Source organism: Schistocerca nitens, chromosome 3 (assembly GCF_023898315.1).
Source record: "Schistocerca nitens isolate TAMUIC-IGC-003100 chromosome 3, iqSchNite1.1, whole genome shotgun sequence".
NCBI classification, from domain to species: domain Eukaryota; kingdom Metazoa; phylum Arthropoda; class Insecta; order Orthoptera; family Acrididae; genus Schistocerca; species Schistocerca nitens.
The window spans coordinates 297,589,048-297,609,112 of NC_064616.1; the positions used below are offsets into that span (position 1 = coordinate 297,589,048).

Sequence of the window (20,065 nt, forward strand, 5' to 3'; positions counted from 1 at the left end):
CAGACATTCTCACAGTATTACTTTCACAGAATGCACTCACTAAATATCATAACGTTTCGGTTGTATGCCTAAGAATAGTAATGTTCAACTGGGTGACACTGCAGTCAAGTCACCCAGTCACTATTTCAGAGATTAGTATGTTTTGTGGGGTAGCATTTATATATTCCTTTCGCCAAAAAATATCACATTAGGCTTCAAGATGCCTGGATTGAGGCCATTTAATAGGTTGGCATACACTGAAGAAAGTCGTAGGCCATTAGAAGTAAATGAGCAGCCAGCAGGATCTATGTCAAGCTGTGCTACACCTTTTCCTGTGGAATCTGCAGTTTTGCATGGTGCTTCACCTCCCACTGCAGGTGCAAACTTGACAGAAATGTCAACACCTGCAGACTGTAGTCAAAAGCTATGAGGCGATATGTAAGATCAAAGCAACACAAATCTGCAGTTTACACTAGTAATCTAGTCAAAGACGAATTGTAAGCAGCAGTGGTGGGTAAAATGGGACCAACAATCTTGACCAAGAGCATGAAGGAATTGAAGATTGCTGCAAAAAACAAAATTGGTGATGATACCAACAGTGAATCAGAAACCCTTTCGCCAACTGCACTGGAACCTGAGGATGATGGATGCTCTGAAAATGATAATGATAATGATAAACTTTCCAAACGTTGACAGTTGATGAAGTGAGACCTGAAGATTTTTTGTGGTTTATTTTGCCGCCAAGAAGACTTCAAAATATTATGTTGGACAAGTCAGGTTTGCAGTTGCGAAAGGGGAAGTATACGTTACATAACTGCAGAAGAATGGCTTAGGATTTGTGTTCCCTATTGCCCCAGCTGAGTCAGTAGTGAAGATGTCGGTCTGATATTATTTGCCTCCTTGCCTCTGCAAAAACGCAAAATTCCAAAATTCTGCCTCAGATAGTTTGAATATAAAGCATGAAAATAACAGTGACCGCATTACCTCCCCCCTCCCCCCCACCGCCGTCTACCAAAACCAACTCTAAGAAACTTGTAAAAAATTACTATGACGTTTGTAAAAGTCGTCTGTTGGGGTGGTACCATAACAAAATGCCACGAATAAAGTGCAGCCCATCTCTAACCTACGAGGAGGGTAATTTGTGATTCTCGATTGTGCAAACTGAAAACCAGTTCAAAACTGTTTCCATTGACAGAAAAAATTGCATGATGAAGAAAAGTAGGTGTTTAGGATGACATACTGATTGTTAGAAATTAGAAGGGAAGGGGTCGATGAATATAAGCGGATGGACTTACAAGGGAGGAGAAAAGTCATTTCTTTTGAGGAACGACCTAGGCAACGTCGTAAGACGAGTACAAAGATAACGGAAGAGGCAGACGGCAGAGCATACGTGCATACATAAAGCTGACAATATTAGTGACTTTTATTTATTAATTACGGAGAAGACTGATAATTACTGCCTATCTCATAAACGGGTAATTCTACGATACTACCGGTAACTGCATTTCAGTCCGTTGGCTGCGCTGCCTCCTGTTCTAAATGTAATCTCTGCCATATTTGTTTACCTTTGCGTTTAAATAATAAAAAAAAAAAAGTTCTGGATCACTGGATGATTTAACGACGCTGAAGGTTGCCAAAAATATAAACCTCTGTAAGTACAGTCGTCTAGTCTTCGTATTTTTATTCATTACTGTGCCGTGAATTGAGTTGACGGGGTGTACGTGTGGTCAAGTTTTACTATTAGGAAGGAGCAATGCTTCAGAAATATTTCTGTGAAGAAGGAAATATTCAAACGGAAATAGTTTCATTTGTGTTGTGAGGAAACATTGTTTTTAGAATTTGCCTTTGCAAGTACATTGGCGAAGAAATGTTAGATAACGAATACAGGCCTTCGGTAATAAACAGGAGGTAGATGAACATTAGGTTTTCTAATTGTTTGAAAAGGAGAACATAAGGAGCCGTCGTTACGTTCCTGTTAATTTCGAAATTCATTCATTCTTTGCTCAGTATGCTGAAAGGTTCGCAGTCGAAGAGCACGTATGCATACAAATGTAACTGCGTACTTCGTTTTCCCATAAGAAGTAAATTAGTTTATAGGAATTTAAAAGATCTTATGAGGTCCAAACTTTGTTCTTCAAAGCGATTTTATATGTTCCCCTAATTATGAACATATATCCAGGTAGTATTATATGTGAAGTTTATCTTGCATGAGCTCGCATTAGCCGTGTCTAATTACATAGTCAAATTTAAAAGTGGTTATTGGAATCAGGAAACGAAGTCGAGTTTTCAGAATAAGAATTTCGTGTCCGGATGAATAAGTTACCATAATTATGGTGGTCACCATGGCACTAAGGTCAGGACATATTGCATTTGTGCAGCCTATAATGTTGTGGTCTTCAGTCCTGACACTGGTTTGACGCAGCTCTCCATGCTAATCTATCCTGTGCAAGCCCCTTCATCTCCCAGTACCTACTGCAACCTACATCCTTCTGAATCTGCTTAGTGTATTCATCTCTTGGTTTCCCTCTACGATTTTTACCCTCCACACTGCCCTCCAATGCTAAATTGGTGATCCCTTGATGCCTCAGAACATGTCCTACCAACAGATCCCTTCTTCTGGTCAAGTTCTGCCGCAAACTCCTCTTCTCCCCAATCCTATTCAGTACCTTCTCATTAGTTATGTGATCTACCCATCTAATCTTCAGCATTCTTCCGTAGCACCACATTTCTAAAGCTTCTATTCTCTTCTTGTCCAAACTATTTATTGTCCCTGTTTCACTTCCATACATGGCTACACTCCATACATATACCTTCAGAAACGACTTCCTGACACTTAAATCTATACTCGATGTTAACAAATTTCTCTTCTTCAGAAACGCTTTCCCTGCCATTGCCAGTCTACATTTTATATCTTCTCTACTTCAACCATCATGTTATTTTGCTCCCCAAATAGCAAAACTCCTTTACTACTTTAAGTGCCTCATTTCCTAATCTAATTCCGTCAGCATCACCTGAGTTAATTGGACTTCATTCCATTATCCTCGTTTTGCTTTTGTTGATGTTTATCTTATATCCTCCTTTCAAGACACTGTCCATTCCGTTCAACTGCTCTTCCAAGTCCTTTGCTGTCTCTGACAGAATTACAATGTCATCGGCGAACCTCAGTTTTTCTTCTCCCTGGATTTTAATACCTACTCCAAATTTTTCTTTTGTTTCCTTTACTGCTTGCTCAATATACAGATTGAATAACATTGGGGAGAGGCTACAGCCCTGTCTCACTCCCTTCCCAACCACTGCTTCCTCTTATAATTGCCATCTGGTTTCTGTACAAATTGTAAATAGCCTTTTGCTACCTGTATTTTACCCCTGCCACCTTCAGAATTTGAGAGAGAGTATTCCAGTCAACATTGTCAAAAGCTTTCTCTAAGTCTACAAATGCTAGAAACGTAGGTTTGCCTTTCCTTAATCTTTCTTCTAAGATAAGTCATAAGGTCAGTATTGTCTCACGTGTTCCAAAATTTCTACGGAATCCAAATTGATCTTCCCCGAGGTCAGCTTCTACCAGTTTTTCCATTCGTCTGTAAATAATTCGCGTTAGTATTTTGCAGCTGTGACTGATTAAACTGATAGTTCGGTAATTTTCACATCGTTGAACACTGCTTTCTTTGGGATTGGAATTATTATATTCTTCTTGAAGTCTGAGGGTATTTCACCTGTCTCATACATCTTGCTCACCAGATGGTAGAGTTTTGTGAGGACTGGCTCTCCCAAGGCCGTCAGTAGTTCTAATGGAATGTTGTCTACTCCCGGGGCCTTGTTTCGACTCAGGTCTTTCAGTGCTCTGTCAAACTCTTCACGCAGTATCGTATCTCCCATTTCATCTTCATCTACATCCTCTTCCATTTCCAGAATATTGTCCTCAAGTACATCGCCCTTGTATAGACCCTCTATATACTCCTTCCACCTTTCTGCTTTCCCCTCTTTGCTTAGAACTGGGTTTCAATCTGAGCTCTTGATATTCATACAAGTGGTTCTCTTTTCTCCAAAGGTCTCTTTAATTTTCCTGTAGGCTGTATCTATCTTACCCCTAGTGAGATAAGCCTCTACATCCTTACATTTGTCCTGTAGCCATGCCTGCTTAGCCATTTTGCACTTCCTGTCGATCTTCTTTTAGAGACGTTTTTATTCCTTTTTGCCTGCTTCATTTACTGCATTTTTATATTTTCTCCTTTCATCAATTAAATTCAATATTTCTTCTGTTACCCAAGGATTTCTACTAGCCCTCATCTTTTTACCTACTTGATCCTCTGCTGCCTTCACTACTTCGTCCCTCAGAGCTATCCATTCGTCTTCTACTGTATTTCTTTCCCCCATTCCTGTCAGTTGTTCCCTTATGCTCTCCCTGAAACTCTGTACAACCTCTGGTTTACTCAGTTTATCCAGGTCCCATCTCCTTAAATTCCCACCTTTTTGCAATTTCTTCAGTTTTAATCTACAGTTCATAACCAATAGATTGTGGTCAGAGTCCACATCTGCCCCTGGAAATGCCCTACAATGGGAACAATGCTGGAGTGAAATTGGAGGTTTCTCGTGTAACCTACAAAGTACTGTTTATTATGGCTGATAGGAAGTGCATTCATGTTCAAACACAAGTAAAAATATTTAGAGTGGTATTCTTTTAGTGACTTTGCGAGTATTTTCAGTTTTCATAACAAAAAAACTTTCCAGTCTTTCAGAAATTACTATGTACAAGGTGTAATGTTCCATGCAAATAGAAGCACTGTAAATTGGTAGCTTTCTTGAAATTACTGTTTGTGATTTGTGCATTGCTGAGGTATGTACAACACAGGATGTATATATATATATATAGATTGCTGGATATTTTTGAAATTTGCTCTGCGAATTCAGTAGAGGGAAACAGTAATGTTTATAAGAAATCTGTTTTTAATTTTATAGATGTGGGGAAAATGTCTGCCAATGTCTATCCCATTCATATGTTGTCTGGTTCTTTGAAGCAATTGTAATGTTGCCTACATTTATTTTCCTTGTAATGCATTTCACATATGTGGGATTTCAGCCACATGGCAGTGGTGTGTATAAATCCGCTTGCCAAAATGACAGATTCATCTAAGAAAGAAGCAGTGTGTGTTACACTGTGCTGGTGATGTGGTCTGCATTTCCAGAAGAATACTGTGTTGATTTAAGCATGTTGTTTAGATGTAAACTTTCTTGAGGTGGTTACCAAGAGTATCCTGGAGTTACAGTGGGAGTCAGTGATACCAATTACCTGATATGGTGACACGATACAAATGCTGGAGCTTACTGCTACACATTGGACATCAAAAAATTTAAGAAAATTGGCAGCAAGTTGGCTTTTGTATGAAATTAAGGTTAACTTATAAAGGTCACCAACTGCAGTACATGTATTCTATAGTACTTTGTTGAAGTTCTTGCTTCAGTCTGTGTGCTGAAGTGGTGCATCTTGTGAAATGTAGGCACTGAAAAGCAAGGGTAACATTTTTATCAGCAGCTGCTAGATATTCCAGTCTTAAGTAGTACTGGTGACTGGGAAACCCTGTGAAATGGAAAGTGATGGGGTCGACAGAAGCGTCCGATCCCACGCGTCGGCTTTGACCCGTGACGTAAGGGTGTTGTCGTGTGTGACGTCATGACGGCGCGGAGTTTGGTTTGAGTGTGGCTGTCTCCAGTCCTGTTTTATCTTATTTTATTTACTTTTCTGATCTGTTCGTTCTATCTCGTGAGATTTTTTTTAAATTTAAAAACACTTATTACTTATTTTAATTATCTGTTTCCTCCAATTTCTGTTTTAGTTTATTATATTTATCTTTCTGATCTTTTCGTTCTATCCCGTGAGATTTTTTTTTAAAAGACAAAAAACACTAATCAGCTACTGAAGCATCTTTATCTTCTATGGGTTGCAGGGGTTACGACCCCTGGGGAGGTGGGTGGGTATTCATGCATGGCTGTCTTCACGTACACGTTGTAGCTACGCAAGGCGTCTAAATTTTTTTATATTTAGTTTGCCCCCCACCCAAGACACCCCATTTCCAGCGCTTGTCCCGTTAGTGTCATTAGGCCTCTTGTGGAAAGTGTGTGTGTTTGTTTTTGTTTCCGCCATATTTGTGACGTCATGGGTCAAAGCAGACGGGCGGGATCGGACGCTTTCGTATTTCCAAGTGATGTTACTCCTTCAGCTCACTGTGGACTCTTTCCTTCCAGCAATACACCATTCAGTCAACAGTCTAACAGCTGTTCCTTAGCCAACATACGGCACCTCTTGCATAGCCTCCTTACTCACCAAATAGGCCAATAACTGAGCATGGTTATGAAATGGTGTCTCACAAAATGCTCACTATCTTGTGGCTGTGTTTTATTTGATTCCACAATATACTTTTCTGTATAAATTATATCTGTGGAAATATGTTCAGTTTTAATTCAGTTATCACTTATATAACATTAAATAATGCTTAACAGCTCAGTTTCCAGTTGGCACCTACTTTTTAGCCAGAGTTAAATTTGATAGCTGATCTATCTCGTGCATTCCATATCATCTCTGCAGTAATGTTGCAATCTACATCACTCTGGATCTGCTGACAGCAGTCAAATCTCACTCCCCCTCAACAATTTTTATACCCTGCACTTCCATTCATTACCAAATTGACAATTCCTTTATGTGTAAGGATGTCTCTACTCAGAGCCTCTCTTTTACTCAAGTTGTACCGTAAATTACTTTTCTCCCAAATTCGATTTACTACTGTCTCATTAATTGTTCAGTCTGCCCACCTAATCAGCAGCATTGTTCTGTAGAACTACATTTCATATACCTCTCTCTGAAAAACGTGATACACTGTCATGGACATCAACTGACTTGCATTCACAATCAACATAACCAGTGTCGATCAGTCAGTGGTCATCTTAAGACTAAAGGCACACTCTGTAATCAGTTTTTGTTGCATTGAATGCAGTGTTTCTTAGAAAAGGTGTTTCATAAACCTCTATATTTCATTGACATGGGGGAATTTAATAAAAACATTTGAATTTTGTGTATAACATGCTACAGAAAGAAGCTGATAGTGACAACCTTGGTGCAGGTATACTGGAATGATGATGTGAGATGTAATAAATTTGGTTGGACAACTCTGTGGAGAACTATTGAGTAAAGGCTACTGGCAGTAAAACAAATGATTGGGTTGAGAGACAAGGAGAGAGGAAAGAAGATGGAATAATAGAAACTAGGTGGTATGGTTGAATGATTAAAAGACTAAGAAATCAGAAAGGGAATATTTAAAAAAAAAAAAAAAAAAAAACCTTGCCCAGTTGATCTACCTATACACTTAAGTTGTTCTGTGTTGTTTTTCACTTTTCTTCCTCTTTATTTTCTGTGTCCACTTTTAATCTGTGGATTCAAATCAGTTTATTAAAAAAAGCGTGTAAACAGTATTGTTATAGGCCTATAACTGTTAACACGTACTGTATTTGTTTCTTTATGCTGTAATTTCCTTTTTCTCTCTTTGCCCATCCTTTACTTTTCATTGCTGTCTCTCTTCACTTTAGTATTAAACTCTCTACAGTTTCACTGGTATCATATTTCACTTTTATTGGTTAGACCATAATTTTTGCAGTGTTTATTGAGTGTGGCTATTTCATCTGTCATACAGTTGATATTAATCACCATTGTCTTTCTGTGATGAAATAATTTGAATGAGGAGAAACACGTTTCCAGGTCCACACATGACAGCAGTGATGCTCAAGGTGCTGGAAAAAGCAGAAACCTTTGTTTCTGTAGTTCCAGGAATGTACTATGAAGAGGCAGATTCAACACTAAGTGCAATAATTTTTTTTACTCTTTTTGACACAATTATCAGCTATTTCTAGCCAAGCTATTATAAAAGAAGGTAAAGATCAAAATACTTAGCCTTGTTATCTCATAATGATAGACTACAATCTAGGTTCATTAAATTGTGCACAGTTGGTAGAAGTTTCAAAATATATACGAGGGTTGTACAATAAGCAAGGACCCACATTTTTTCTCTCGGATCATATTTATTGTTAAATCAGAATTTGGTGACAATATACATCATGTCTTGTCCATGTCTTATGTTTCTACGTAGTTGCCATCACGTTTTATGGCCGTTCACCAATGTTGTGGAAGAGCATGTATTCCCTTCTGGTAAAAATCTTGTCATGTAGGTGTAGCCATGTTTTCACTGAATGACTGTCATTTTCAAAGTGTGTTCCCCATAGAGAAACTTTAAGTGGCTCAAAGAGATTGAAGTCCAAGGGTGCCATGTCTGGACTGTGGGGTGGATGAGACAATGATGTCCAACCCAATTTAGTGATGTGTTCCCAGGTTCTCAGACTTGAGTGTGGGTGTGCATTATCATGTTGGAGCACGATTAATGCTGGATTCTTGTGCGATCGAACACATTGGAAGTGGTTCTTGAGTGCATTCAGAGTCTTCATGTATGCCTCTGAATTGATGGTTGACCCTCTTGGCATTACATCCATGAGAATGATGCCATCACAATCCCAGAAGACTGTCATCATGACTTTTCTGGCAGAGGGAGTTGTCTTGAATCTCGTCTTTTGTGGTGAATGAGGATGTCACTCCACGCACTGCCATTTTGTTTCCAGCACAAAGTGGTGCACCTAGCTTCCTTCCCCCATAACGATCAGTGACAGAAAGGCCTCTCCTTCAGTCTCGAAACACTCCAACAATTCAGATGAGATGGCCTTTCTTTGAATCTTGCGGTCTGCTGTGAACATTCATGGAACACATCGTGAGCACCTCTTTGAATATCAGAGTCTCGATCATTGCAGATGCGCTTCCAATGTTGACTGACAACTGTAGAGCCAGTTGTTGAGTTGTGATGCACCAGTTGGTATGAATAATGGCATCTGCATGATTCAGCATGTCTGCAGCAGTGACTGTGACAGAATGTCCCGAGCGTGGCTGATGATGGAGCTCTGTTTCTGCATTTACAGAGGCTGTAATTTTATTCACCCATCGCTCAACTGTACTACTACAATCAACTGCAGCATCGCCATACACTGCACAAAAACATTTATGGATGTTCGCCACAGTTTCTTTTTCGGAACACAAGAATTCAATAACAGCATGCTGCTTGTAATGTGAGTCTTATGTAGACGCCATTTTGATACTGTACTACGGCTCTGCCATCTGCCAGAACGGTTCGAAACTTCACCGGCATGTGGAAAAAACATGAAATGTGAAGCACCAACAAGGACGTTTGTCTATGTGTATTAATGGCTTTAAAAAAATATGTGGGGCTTTACTTATTGAATGACCCTCGTACATCATGTACAGTACTTCATTTGTGAACTTTTTCTTAACCACCTAAAGAGGCATTCACTATTTATCACAAGGGTCTATCACTGCATTATGGGAACACACAGCTTATGTCTGTAATAAGTTTCCTTTTCTATACAACTTTTAATGTAATTTTTTGGTTTACAGGAGGCCAAAGGAATGACTAGAAATCTGAACTGTTTGTTCTGTCTTCAGACAGACAGCTAGTGAACTAGCGAATATGATCCAGTGAACTCAAAGTAAGTGTAACTCTGAAGAACATTTATTGTATCATTGCTTCAGAAAAAGGAAAAAGTTAAATAATGAACATGAAAAATGATAGTAAAATAAAAAAAGTTAATAGAAACTTAATTTGTGCTTACTCATATAAATTACAAAAGAAGACTTATCATTTTAAAAAAAAGTCGTCAGTCTCCTGACTAGTTGGCTGCAGCATACCACAAATTCATCTCGTGTGCCAACTCTTCATCTCACAGTAACACGTGAAACCTTCATCCTCAATTATTTGTTGAATGTATTACAATCTCTGTCTTCCTCTCCAGTTTTTACTCTCTACAGCTACCTCTAGTACCATGCAAGTTATTCCTTGATACCTTCAAACATGCCCTATCGTCCTGTCCCTTCTTCGTGTCAGTGTTTATCACATGTTACTTTCTTCACTGATTCTGTGGAGAACGTTGTCATTACCTTACCTATCACTTGGCATTTGAAATGTAATGTATTGTGAAATATGTGTTTTCCCACCAAAAAATCCACAACCATAATAATGTATAATATATATAAAGTGCAGTAAAATTTGTACAGCAGTAGTAGTTTCTATGGGCAAGACTAACATAACAAAGGATCAGACTGTCAGTATGACACAAGCAGTATTTAGTACTTCAGCCTCATGAAGGCTTTAATGTCAGTACATATGACACGTGGAGTATAATAGACATTTGGTATTCCACTGCAAAATACTGTGTCAAGAAAACGTGAGAGTCATACTTGTTTGTTAGAATATGGTGGAATTTTGCAGTGTCATTATTGATCAGGAACACAGTGTTTCAGAAACTGCGTTAGTGAAGATATAAATTGGAATAGTACCCCTTCGCTGGTGTTCTCATTATTGAAAACACATTGAGCAGTCAATAAACGAAATTATATTATAATCCTGCAACATTAACTCAAGGAAAAGTTCTATATTGTGGTATGAGGAATATATAGCATTTTCTGCATTACTAAGGAAGTAAATATGTACTTTCTACTTTCATCCTTAATGACCTGACTCTTAATAGGAAATTTAACTGTCATAAAAGCATTTTTTAAATTTTATGTAGATGAATAGGTTTCTAAATATACTTTTCCAAGGAATTATGAATGTGGGAGAAGGAGCACAATGAGTATGGAGTTCTTTTTCCCAAAAAAACTTTTCCCCACTGTGACTGATTTTGTAGTCTTCAGTGTGTGGATGACCTAGAACATTTCATTTTGAAATACATCTTTCAGTTTTCATCATTAATTGCGTGAAACTGGTAACTTTAAGGAGAAAGTTATAATTAGAAATTTTATTTTGATACTGTTGCCACATTTTTTTTGTTGAATATGATAAAAGTATGTGTATACTGTAGAGCTTAAAATGTTAGAAGAATAGGACAACTGTCATGGACCTGTTCTTCTTGCAAGCTTTTTGGATCTAAGGTGATTGTGAGCTATTAACTGTCTCTTGGGAACTCACAACTTTCAATTTTTTCGACACTACGTTTTGTTTTGTGCTAACTTACAGATTTGTAACAAACATACTACTTCCTCCATCCTTGGGTTTTTGAGCCTCTAACGTAGGACAACACTTGGCTGCATTCCCGTAAGTCGTTTTAACATAAGATACACTAGGTAAAACTGTTTCACATGTGATAAATATTGATTTTTGTCTGTTGCATTCCCTTGTTTTCTCTTTTATTTGTACCATGTGTTTGCCTTCTCATACTTTTCACTCAACATTTTCTATACATTCATTTTATCAGTAGATATCTCTTTAAAATGTAATACCTAGATCTGATGAGATGAAATCGTGTTTTTTTTATTTTATTATTATTATTTTTAACAAAGCTTGACCTTAAAATTATTTCTCTTGTTTCTGATTTTTACGCTCTGATAAGGAAAGGGTTATTCAGAAAGTAAGGTCTGTTCTATTATAAAACATTAAGCATCACAGATTTTTTCAAAAAACAACTTTTTTAATTGATCATGTTTTTGTATTTTCAGACAGTTTGCGTGTGAAATCAAACATTTGTCATAATATTCTAGAAGCTTTTGTATCCCTAAGTCAGACTTCAGAAGCATGTGAGGATAACCAGTCTTTAACTGCTTCTTTCACCTCATCTGCTGTGAAGCACTTGCCACTGCAAAACTCATTTAGATAGTGGAACAAATGAAAATCACTCAGCCCAGTTTTGGACTGTACGGTGGGTGGACAATCTGTTTCAATCCAAAAGATCTGACTAGATCTTGGATGTGAATGACAGAATGGAGTCTGGCATTGCCTTGCAGCAACAAAACTACAGAAGTCAGAAGACCAAGTCACTTATACTGTATTGCGTGTTGAAGTTTAGTCTATAGGCAGCAGCATTTATTGTTGTCCCTTGCTGCATAAACTCAGCCAACAAGGCTCATTGTGTATCCCAAAACACGATTGCCATAACCTTGCATGTTGAGGTTATCTGCTTGACATTGACTTTAACTGGTACTGTCATGTGATGCCATGCCGTTGATTGACGTTTACACTCTCGGATCATGTGAGATACCCATGTCTTCTCCTATGTGACAGTGTTCCCTAAAACTTGATTATCTTCCTTTTGATATTGCTCCAAAACCTCAAGAGAACAGTCCATTCTTCGCATTTCGTTTTTCACAGTAAGCAGCCTGGGAACCCAGCATGTGCACAATTTGCTAAATTGAAAGTTATCAGGGACAGTTTAGTGCTAAGAAGTTGTTCTACCCGCATTAGGAAATTCCAGTGCTAAAGTTGAAATTGTGAATCACCAGTCTTCATGCGTCTCTTCATCCACGGCTTTGATCAAGTTTTGTATAATCACTGATAGTCGATCACACTGGGTCTATGCATCTCACTTACCTGTTGATGAATTTCCACCGCTGCAACGTTACTTCAGTCAAAAAACTGAATCGCTGACTGTATTTGTTTTAAACATTCTGAAGTGACAATGCAAACAGCACTCCATGAGGATACTAATTCAAATAACGTCGTTTAATAAGCAAAAGTGTCAGGAATCAGTGTGCATGTGTGTTTCTATGTTGGCTCAGCATTGAATTAGTTATGATGGTTCAGTCCTTACTTTCCAAATGACCCTAGTTTTGAGAAATTTTAATATTGATGGAAAAAATTTTAATGGGGCTAAATTAAATTATTCCATTGTTGCGGTTTATGCTAATTTGTTTTGGAATCCAGAGATACCTTTTGTTGTAAGATTCAGTACGTCAAGGTACTATCCTCAGGAGATGGTCGCAAAAACCATCTTGCCATCCAGATTCATTTTTCCCTGACTTAAAAGTATCATGTAAGGGAAATGCCAAAATATTTATTTTAGAAAGGAAGCTGTTAATATCCTTACTTAGTCTGAGTTTGTGCTGTGCACCTGATGACCTCATTATGAAACACACATTTAACTCAGATCTCCATAGCTGTATAACGTAGTAACAATAGTTACTTCATAATGTTTTTCCATTAATGTGTAATAAAAAATTAGACATTCATCTCTTTTAAATTTACATGAAAAATTTTCTATTAAGGTCTATGTGATGGATTTTCAAAATCCCCATATACACCTAGTTTCAAACCAGTAGGCTTCTCCCTTACCCAACTGGATCACAGCCAGTCCCATCCATCTGCTTTAACCATACTCTTTCCCCACACTCCCACTTTATTACTGTGAATTAATAATACAGCTCCACAGAGCATAATACAAAATAGTCATCACCTTTTCAGAGAGTAATAAAGTGAAATAAAAGCTTCCTTCTACCTGAAGGTTGATTTGGGCACTACAATGCTATTCTAGGCATTGTATTCTGGGAAGTTCTATGCCATTGCCATAACCTTAACTGGGAACTGGCTCACCCATCTAATTACAGTGGCGTCTAAGGTTCAACAGAAAAGTTGAAGCATACTGACTCAGGAGAATATGGGTAAGGCAGTGTTCTTAAATGAGAAAGTGTTAATGTTCGACAAACTTGTGCTCCCGTTCACTATATTTTTCATGACACATTACAATCTTTGGTACTGACATCTTAGTAGTCAACTCGTTGTCGAACAAGCACTGGAAGCAGGAAGCTAACCAATGATATATATTCGTTGAGATGTTAGTCGGAGCAGTTTTGCTGTGCTTACAGAGAAGAATGTGTGCCTCAAACATAAATGAGTTTCATGTGGGAGATAGGTGCTGCTATAGCTCAGTTCTAGTTTATAGTCTTATTTAGGGACTGTTTAACAAATGTGATGATGGTTTAATGCATCCTACGAAAATTTTAATGAATGTTAGGGTCTGTGGTAAAATATAGGCTCACAGTAAAAGCAGATTTCACTTTTTCTATCACAACTGGAGGCAACTTGATTACCACATCTCTTCTAAAGATGTCCTGTAGCCGTTGTCCTGCTTGATTTCTTCTCCATTGGTCATGAGCTCTAATACTTGTGCCATAAACAGTGCATAATAATGTGACAATTGGGCAGGTTTAAATGCAAAGTACAATAAGAATTGTAAAATAATTTTAGGATGCCAACAAAGTTTGCTTTTATTTCTTTAATCATAAAATTAGTAAAATGATTTGTAGAGAGAGTCTCTCGTTAATGTTCATAACAAGATTCCTGCTGATTAATCACTAGTTCCTGAGTACCGCAAAAGTCACAAAAATGCTTCGCACGATCTTAGAATCAACATGAGATCGCACAAATGTTTTCCGATGCAACTTTAACCATTAATTCCGTCTTTATGCAGAGTTGCACTTCACGCACTAGTTCGTGTGTTGCCACTTCAAAAACTGATCGTAGACTGCCTTGGATTAACACGACATTGCTCAAGTAGATGATCCAAGGAAACTTTTCTAAAAACTGTTCCAGCTGTACATTAGATCAGATTTTATACCCGATTGATGTATTACCTCCTTAGAAATCGATCGTAGACTAGTAGTGAGCTGCCTTAGCAGTTGGCACCTGCCATCTCAGGATGCACCTGAGATTGGTCCATCCTTTCCATCAATAAGCACAGACAGTAAGTAAAATTTGTAATTAGCATTTCCTGAAGAAATTAGTGATATTGGAATTATTATTACTAAGTACACATTTCACGCAGCATTATCACCGTGGAACAGTAAATATAAATGATAAATTATTTGTTTCTTGGTTCCCAGTGTGGTAGGTGAATACCTACAGTCCCTGTGCTTCAGTATGATACGGTTCCTGTTCGTTCGGTCATTCTCGTGCTAAGTCACCATCAGACATGTTGCTGGATGAGTCTACTTTGTGATCCTACCTACTCGCTAACCTACTGTAGCAAAACCTTCCTGTACTGTGGATCAAAACATAGTAACAATGTAATAAATGTAAGCAGGAATGTGGCATAAATGCCACAACTGTTCAGTTCTTTCTCATCCCAAGCTCTGTATAGTGGGGAGGGTGATGCAAACCCAAGGTTAAAGTGGAAACGGCACAAGAAAAGAACTGAAAACCAGACTTGTTTATTGTTGGTTAGGTTCTAAAGAGCAGTAAAGAAGTGTTAAAAACAGATACACAGCTTTAAGAATAAGAAAGAACAATCTCTCTCTCTCTCTCTCTCTCTCTCTCTCTCTCTCTCTCTCTCTCTCCAGTGCTAAATATAGGGTTTTCAATTACTCAGCTGTTAATACATGAAAAATATTCGTTAAATATAATCGAAAAAATGGAGTATGACAATGGAAATTTCAGCAGTGTGTGTGGGTGTGAACCTTGATATTCTTGTCACTCGATGAATCTTGGTTCATTTCAAATCTTAACTAAGTACAGGTTAGTGATGGGGCTTTGGAGGCAATGTAGTAGTGCCTGTATGTAAACATGGAATTCTTGTTGTATGCAGATAGACTGATTTTATGCCAGATTGCCTGTAAATTTATTGTTATAGAAGACATTGGTCTCACGACTGTGTCAAAATGGTCATTCAGTGCATGCGCATTGGCTTCCTTAGCCATGGTTTTGCAGTGACATATAATTTTCCGTAATTGTAAATCCAGCACACAGGCTATAATGTGATTTGTACAATGACTTTGTCCAAAAATGCCAGTTGGGAGATAAGCAAACTGCCATATTTTTTTTATTAAAAATTCGTTGTAAAATGCATCATATTTTGTACACTGAAAACTAAATTGATGCACCAATGACCACCACTAGGTTCCTTTCAGAGTATGCAGATGCAATAGGTCCATACTTAACTATCATATACAACCACTTGCTTGACGAAGGTGTACCCAAAGCCTGGAAAGTTGCACAGGTTACACCAGTATTCAAGAAAGGTAGTTAAAGTATCCACTAAATTACAGGCCCATATCATTAATGTCTTTATGTAGCAGTATTTTGGAACATATATTGTGTTCGAACATTATGAATTACCTAGAAGAGAATGGTCTATAGACACATGGTCAGCACGATTTTAGAAAACATTATTCTCATGAAACACAAATAGCTCTTTACACTCGCAAAGTGTCGAGTGCTATTGACAAAGATTTCAAATTGATCCTGTAATTCTAGATTTCCAGAAGACTTTTGATACTGTATCACACAACTGACTTGGAGTGAAATTGAATGTGTATGGAATATCAGATCAGTCATGTGACTGGATTTCTGTTTTTCTGTCAGAGGTCACAGTTTTTAGTAATTGACAGAAAGGCATAGAGTAAAGCAAAAGTCATTTCTGGTAGTGTTATAGGCCGTCTGCTGTTCCTTATATATGCAAATGATTTAGGAGGCAATCAGAGCAGCTGTCTTAGGTTGTTTGCAGGTGATGCTGTCGTTTGTCTAGTAAAGTCATCAGAAGATCAAAACAAATTGCAAAACGATTTACAGAAGATATCTGTAAGTGCATAAATTGGCAATTGACCCTAAATAATGAAAAATGTGAGGTAATTCACATGAGTGCTAAAAAAAATCTGTTAAACTTCAGTTACACGATAAATCAGTCAAATCTAAAGGCCATAAATTCAACTGAATACCTGGGAATTGCAATTGTGAACACTGTAAATTGGAAAGAACACGCAAAAAATGTTGTGGGAAAGGCATACCAAAGACGTATTATTGACAGGACTCTTAGAAAATGTAACAGATCTATTAAAGAGACTGCCTATGCTACGCTTCTCCATCCTCTTTTGGAGTACTGCTGCACTGTCTGAAATCCATAGCAGGTAGGATTAATGGAGTACGTTCAAAGGAGGACAGCACATTTTGTATTATCACAAAGTAGGGGAGAGAGGATATTTTTCGCTGTGGCAGAATCTTCTCATGAAATTTCAGTCACCAACTTTCTCCTCCGAATGTGAAAATATTTTGTTGGTGCTGACATACATAGGAAGAAATGGTCATCACAGTGAAATTAGGGAAACCAGAGCTCGCGCCAAAAGATGTAGGTGTTCATTTCTTTTTTTTTTTTTTTTCTGCATGCTTTAAGAGAGTGGAATAATAGAGAATTATTGTGAAGGTGGTTCGATGAACTCTGTGCCAGGGACTAAAGTGTGATTTGCAGAGTATCAATGTAAATTTAGATGTTTAAGAGTCATAGATTATGATGGAAAAATTTCCTGCACTCTGTCAATTGCTCTGCTCATTTTGCTAGTATACTGGAATTCATCCATAGGCCTGAGAGGTGAGAGTGAATTCTCCACAAGTGATATTTGGAATTGGTGTCATAGTAATCTATGACATAAACCGCCTGACATTGACTATGTTAGAGATTCACTTTTTGGCAATTTAGAGCTCTGCCTGAGGGAGGTAGATTGGATTTCAGTTACAAAATTACTGTCCTTTCCGTATGTGGTGATGGACCATATCCAGGCAGAAGGTGGAGAGACAGCACCGGTCTGATAACATCCACTGTTGTGTGTAGTAAAAACTACGTCTGAAGGGGAAATATGTCTGCAGACTGCTCATCCTCTACACTTACTCATAAACTACAAATGACAGTACCAGTTATATGGAAGAAAGTACTCATTGTCCTTTTCTGAATCAAGAAAATGGATATATACAACTCTGTGTCTCCCATGATATTGAGCCATACAAGAGGCATTCTTGCACAAGCAACATCAGATAGCAGTATTATGGCATTTTAGAGGATGACAACTCATTGTGTTCTGATCCATTTTTGAAGACTGCTTTTTTACAGTAAAGAATAAGAATCTTTCTGGCAATTTTCTACAGTAAAATTGTGTCCTAGAAGGGAATGCTTTTAGTGTCACTTCCTTTGCAACAGCTATTAACAGTAAGACATCCAAGGTGAGAACCCCCAATAGAATGAATCTTGCTTTGGACAATTTATTTGCAGACTGCTCATTCTCTACACTCACTCATCAACTACAAATGAGAGTTAAAAGGATGGATTAAGTGAAGTGGGAAACAGACCTTTAATTTTTTCAAGATAAGTCAGTTTTAATTATTCAACATTGTATTTTGTCTTCAACAAAAAATAAGATTAAATGCTTCATTTTTTTAAACACATCTAGGAGCTGAGCACAGTCAACGCCACCTTTTGTCTATGCCTGTTAAATACTCGGGGAAATTAATTTTATTGACAGATTCTTAGAAATGCATGTGTCCCCTGTTCTCTTTTGTAATGTAATTGTGCATCCGCATCTATGTGACTAACCTGTAATTCACAGTTAAGTGCCAGGCAGTATATTCATCAAACCACCTACACGCTTAATCTCTACCATTCCACTCTCGAACAGCACCCAGTAAAAACAAATGCAAACTGACTTATGATGATGATTTGGGTGTCAACAAAATATTTTCTACGTTTGGAGTAGAAAGTTGGTGATAGAAATTTCATAAGGAAATCCTACCACAACGAAAAATGTGCCTCTCCTTTTTTTTCCACCCAAATTTCATAATACAATATGAGCTGCCCTTCTTTGACCTTTTTCAATGCCCTAGTTCAGTCCTATATGATGAGTCCTACATGGTGCAGCAGTAATCCAGAAGAGGATGGACAAGCATAGTATTGGCAATCTTTTTAGTAGACCTGTTGCATCTAAATGTTCTACCAATAATAATAATAATAATAATAATATAATAATAATAATAATAATAATAATGTATGGAAAGTTCTGGTTGAAAATTACAAATTATTTAGGAATGAAGGAGACAACTCGCCATACGGCAGAAGCGCTGCGTCGTTGATAGGTACAAGAATGAAAGGGACAAATCTTGCATAGCTTTCGGAATGCACTTAGTTTTCTAACTGCAGGACACACACACACACACACACACACACACACACACACACACAAACACCTGCCTCCCTACATTGTGCTGTCAACTGCCAGCTCTTTACTGGCCCACAGTGAGTGACTGAGGGAGGGGGGGGGGGGGGGTGAGGTGATGTTTTGCATGGAGGCAGGAGGCAGGGAGGGCATTGGGGAAGTGGCTCGTGGGAGAGTGGGGAGCGATGTGTGGGCTAGCTAGGGCTGCATTTAGTGGGGGCAGCCACCTGCACCCCTAGCTAGCACACAGAAAATTCTCCCATGAGCCACTAGACGCTTTGTGTGTGTGTGTGTGTGTGTGTGTGTGTGTGTGTGTGTGTGTGTGTCTCTCTCTCTCTCTCTCTCTCTCTCTCTCTCTCTCTCTCTGAGTCGCCTTGTTTGTTGTGCCAATAAATAACTGTTTGGTTCGCTTTCGCCACAATGTTATCTGTGTGATCTTTCCAATTTAAGTTGCTCGTAATTGTAATCCTTGAGTACTTAGTTGAATTCACAGACTTTAGATTTGTGTGATTCATTCTGTAACTGAAATTCAGCAGATTCCCTTTAGTACTCATTTGGATGACTTCAAACTTCTCATTGCCTGTTTTAAGAGTCAACTGCCACTTTTTGCACCATACAGGTAACTTTCCTACACCATTTTGAATTTGGTTTCGATCATCCAATGCCTTTACAAGATGATAAATGACAGCATCATCTGCAAGCAGTCTAAAGTGGCTGCTCAGATTTGCTTACGAAGTCATTTGCATATTGTTCATTAATAGCAGGAGGTTTTAAATAACACTTCCTTGGGAACATCAGATATTACTGAAGTGTTGCTGAATGACTTTCTGCCAGTTACTACTAACTGTGACCTTTCTGAGGAAGTGGTGAATCCAGTTGCACAACTGATTTGATCCGCTGTTGGCATGCAATTTGATTAGGAGTAGCTTGTGAGGAACAGTGTCAAAAGCTTTCTGGAACTCAAAAAAATTTGTATCAATTTTGTGTCCCCAGTCGTTAGCACTCATTACTTTGTAAGAATAAAGAGCTAGCTGTGTTTCACAAAAATGACATTTTCTGAATCTGTGTTGGCCATTTGTCAATAAATACTTTTGCTCATGGTAATTCATAATGTTCAAACACAGTAGCTGTTCCAGAATCCTATTGCAAATAGACGTTATTGATATGGGTCTGTAATTAGCCAGTTACTCCTATTTCATTTCTTGAGTATTGGTGTGAACTGTACAACTTTGCAGTATTTATGTA

General features: G+C 38.1%; 1 long non-coding RNA gene across 1 annotated transcript in view; it reads left to right on the forward strand.

The window, feature by feature from the left end:
* The first annotated feature begins 1,516 nt into the window (after positions 1–1,516).
* LOC126248275 (uncharacterized) overlaps positions 1,517–20,065 on the forward strand; it is an 81,963-nt gene continuing 63,414 nt past the window's right edge. Inside the window, exons 1-2 of the long non-coding RNA XR_007545452.1 lie at positions 1,517–1,630; positions 9,479–9,570. This is a non-coding gene — a long non-coding RNA (uncharacterized LOC126248275). The remainder of the gene's footprint in view (positions 1,631–9,478; positions 9,571–20,065) is intronic.